This window comes from Urocitellus parryii (genome assembly GCF_045843805.1).
Source record: "Urocitellus parryii isolate mUroPar1 chromosome 13 unlocalized genomic scaffold, mUroPar1.hap1 SUPER_13_unloc_10, whole genome shotgun sequence".
In the NCBI taxonomy this organism is placed as follows: Eukaryota; Metazoa; Chordata; class Mammalia; order Rodentia; family Sciuridae; genus Urocitellus; species Urocitellus parryii.
In genome coordinates, this window is record NW_027551762.1 from 1,911,485 (window position 1) to 1,916,080 (window position 4,596).

At 37.9% G+C, this 4,596-nt stretch overlaps 1 pseudogene; it reads left to right on the forward strand.

The window, feature by feature from the left end:
- The first annotated feature begins 919 nt into the window (after window positions 1-919).
- LOC144251312 (uncharacterized protein CXorf38 homolog pseudogene) lies at window positions 920-4,150 on the forward strand (annotated as a pseudogene).
- Window positions 4,151-4,596: the final 446 nt, after the last annotated feature.

Here is a 4,596-nt window from a genome sequence, read left to right on the forward strand (position 1 = left end):
ATAGTAAAGCCGAAATTATCTTTTCATGGTTTTATGGCGAGATGCCCAATTTTAAGAAAGGTTGGGTCTATCAGATGCCTATATTAAAGAGAAGAAAGATAAATCATTGATAATTTAAGCATTCATCTTAGGAAAATAGAGAAAGAGCTTAAATAAAGCAGAAAAAAAGAGAGACAAAAAGTTAGAACAAAAATCAGTGAAATATTTAAAAAGGAAATAAATATCAAAAAGTTCACAAAATTCAAAGCTAATTTTTTGGAAAGATCAACAAAATTGATAGAAACCCATGCCAGGATAATTGGGAGAGAAGGGGGAAAAGCAAAGAGAGAAGAAGGAGGAGGCAGGAAGAAGAGGAAGGAGAAGAGGAAACAGACATAAAAGATTATAAAACTACTAATATCAGAAATAAAAAGAAGTTCATTGCCACTGATGTCAAGGACCTTAAAAGGTTCACAAAAGAATATCATGCAAATTATATATGTTTATAAATTTGAAAATTTCTGATTACATGAAAGACACAAACTACCAACTCAGGATCTTCATATATTCATGATGCTATAACAGAATACCGCAAACCAGGTGGATTGATATTCTTTTGAATTGACACAGAAATTTATTTTTCATCTTACTGGAGGCTGAGTGGGTTCAAAATCAATTCAAGCCATCAGCAGTTCAGTGTATAATGAGGATCCACTTCCTGGAATATAGAAGGATGTGTTCTCACATAGCAGAATTGGTGAGGACCCCTGTGGCCTCTTTTATCAAAGCACTAATCTCATTCCTTAACTTCGCCAAGTCCCCTCCTCCTAATACCATCACATAGGAGACAATGTTTCAACTAATACATTTTAAAGGGATACAAACTCAGTCTATAGCATTCACAAAATCAGAAATAATCTTGTATGGTTCTATATCTGGAATGGAAACAGGTGAATAATAAACAGCCTTCCAAGGAAGAAAGCACACCAGGCACAAAAATTTCACTGTGAATTCTACCAAAAATTTAAGGAAGCTATGATAACAATTATTTACCATCTCTCCCAGAAAAATGGAAGAATAGGGAACATTTCCCAAATCATTCCATGGGGCTATATGCCAAAACAAGATGAAGGCATAAATAGAAAAAATATGTGCTGACCAATATCTTTCATGAACATAGATTTAAAAAAAAAATACTCAACAAAGTATTAGCAAACAGAATCTAGCAATACAGAATAGCAATTCTACAGCAAGACCAAGAGATATTTACTCCAGGTGTGCGAGGCTGGCTCAACATTCAAAATATAGTTAAAGTGATTAATTCATCAATCAGACTAAAGAAGAAAAATCATTTGATCATATAAACAGATCCAGAAAATGCATTTGGCAGACTCCAATGTTCATTCATAACTAAGACTTTCATGAAACTAGGAATGTAATGGAAATTCATCAACTTGACTAAAAATCTATCAAAAACAAAGCAAAAAACCCAACAGCCAATCTTATACATACTGTGAAAAACTGGGTGTTTGCTCCTAAGATCAAAAGGACAGCATGTATGCCTCCTCTTACTGCTCCTGTATTCTTAGCTAATGCAGAAAGACAATAAAATAAAACGAAAGATGCACAGATTTGGAAAAAAGAAATTAAATGCTCTTTATTCACAGATGTCTTGACTTTCTACGTTGGAAATCTCAAAGATTCAACCAGAAAAACTTCTATAATTAATAAGTTACTATATAATGTTACATGATATAAAGTTACTATACAAATTCAACTACTTTCCTATATATGTCCTCAATGAACAATTGCAATATGAAATTAAAAACCCAATATAATTTGCACTAGTATCAAGAAAAAAATACTTGGAACATAACCTGGTAAGTGTGGTCAAGGAGGTCTGGGGTTGTGGATCAGTGGTAAAGTGCTGGCCTGGCACTTGTGAGGCATTCGGTTCTATCCTCAACACCAAATAAAAATAAATAAATAAAATAAAAGTATTGTGTCAACCTACAACTAAAAAAATATTTTAAAAAAATGTGGTGGGGAAATGAGGAAAGTTTTAAACCTCTGATGAAAAGAATAAATGAAGAATTAAATGAATGAAGAGCCATACCATGCTCATAGATGTGGTGAGCCATTTCTGTGTACTGTGGCCGCCATTACAAGATGGCGCTGGCTCCGCTGTAGTCTGTGACAAACAACTCCTTATCAGAATGAGTTGGCATGCTGTGACTTGGCACCCTATGGGAAAAGTCCACATGGCAGTTGTGCATTGGGGCTTTATCTGCTTTATTAAGGCTGGGGCACACGGGAGTAGGAGTAGTGGCAGTAGGAGTAGTGGCAGTAGGAGTAGTAGTAGTAATAGTAGTAGAAGTAGTAGAAGCTAAAAGACATGTCTAAACAAAGGCCTGAATAAACTGCTGAAAGAAGATTCCTGAGTTGTGTCTTCCTTGTGGGCAAGGGGTCGCGACACATAGATAAGAAAAATCAGTGCTGTCAAGAGGTCACTTTTCTCCAACTTGATCTACACATTCAATACAATTCCAGTGAAGGCATCAACAACATATTTTGTGGAAGTTGGTGAACCTATTCTAAAATTTATATAGAAAGGCAGAAGACCCATAATAGTCAACAGTACCGGAGAAGAAGAAAAATGTTGTTGAACTTGCAAATTGATCTGTGGAACAGAATAGAGAGTCCAGAAATAAAAGCACATAAATGTGGTTAACTGTTCTTTTGCAAAAAAGCAAAGGTGATTCAACGCAGGAAAGATAGTCTTTCCAAACTTAATGAAGTCATTGTATGTTTATACATAGGAGGAGGGAGAAAAAGGATAAATGAAGAAGCAGCAGCAGCAAAAGAAAAGGAATTTAGATATTATCTGTGTTATTTACTTTTTCATTGCTGTTACTAAAGTATCCAGCACAAATCACTTAGAGAAGGAAAGATTAATTTTGGCTCACAGTTTCAGAGGTTTGAGTCCTTGGTTAGCTGACTCCATTTCCTGAACTTGAGGTGAAACAGAACGTCATGGTGGAAGGCTTAGTGAAGAAAAGCTGTTCAGTTCAGGGCAACCAGGAAGCAGAGAAAGAGAGGGAGAGAATGTGGCTGAGGAGAAGATAAAACTCCAGGTCAACTTCTAAGTGACCTACTTGCTCCAAATAGGTCTCACCTCCCAGACGTCCATTCAGCTATCACTGGATTAATCCCCTGATGAGTTCAGAGCACTTATGATCCAGTCATTGCCTAAAAGCTCCACCTCTGCACCTTGATGCTTTGGGGACCATGCTTTCAGCACATGAGTCCTTTGGGGGATATTCCAGATTCGAACCATAATACGAACACAACCCTTGTTCCTTTCAATAAATCAATAAATATTAACTCAACCTGTGTCTTAGATCTAATTTTTATTAACATCATTTTGAATTGAGAAGAAATAACTGTTTATACTAATGGGGTGCCATATGATTTTATACACACATGCACACACACCACACACAATGTGGAATTCTTAAAAAGTCAAGCTCCTTAATATGTCTATTTAGTCCTTTGCTGATCTATTATATTTTTGTGGTGAAACATTTTAAACTCACTTTTAGTTATTTTGAAATTTATAATAAGGGAATTTCTCAGAGTATAAGAACTGGGTGAAAGCAGGATACTTCCTGCTGCTGCTGCACAGCTGCCTGCAAGGCTCTATCCACTGTGAGATGCTGTCCTTTCATTGCAGCCTGCTCACCCTGGCCCCTGGCCTGGGCCCCAGCACCACCTGTTGCAGGTGGTGCCCATCAGTTTCAGCCACAGTGTCAGGTGTTTGCGGAGTGGAAACAGGAGATTTTGAGACACCACAACAGAAATGGATACATGCACTGGGGAAACTGCTGGCTGGGCCTCTGGCCCATGGATGCTTGGGAGGTAGCCAAGGCCTACATGCCCCAACAACTAACAGACAAATGAGGACTTAAGGAATAAGATGCAGCTGATCTTTTAAATTTCATCAACTCCTGTGATCACTTTTTGGTTGATTGAAAGAAAGTCACAGAGGTGATTAAGTGTCTCAATGAGATCATGCACTTTTCAGAGATGAAAGTATCATCTATATGACTCCAAGATAAATATCCAAAATTTTCTGAATGAATTCAAGAATAACGCAAAGATTGTGGCATGACAGCATTTTTGGAATGCATACAGCTCTTATAGGGTTCAGGTAGGGCGTTCCTGCCAATCACACATAAGCACCGTAACATCTATAAGCCAATCATCTTATGCCTAATGTAACTGCACTGTGAGGAAACACTAAATATTGCTGTCGTGATGGAAGGCAGTCTGGAAGGGTCTTTGTCCGTAAGGGAGGGGGACTTTATGAGTTGGGGGATTTCATACCCTGAAGCACCTGATCCTTGGTTTCCTGACCTGGTAGTCTGGTAGCTTGGCAACGCTAACCTGAGGATGTGGTTTCACAGAGGGCTCACTAAGCAGAGCGCCCTGTCCTGCAGGTGTTCCTCTCAGGCCTGTACAAGTGCAGGTTTTCCTAGTACTCTGAGCTGCTTGTAGCTACTAGTTTTGAATGGAAAGTTATTCCAACAATATGACATTTTGGAAAGGCAAATCTGT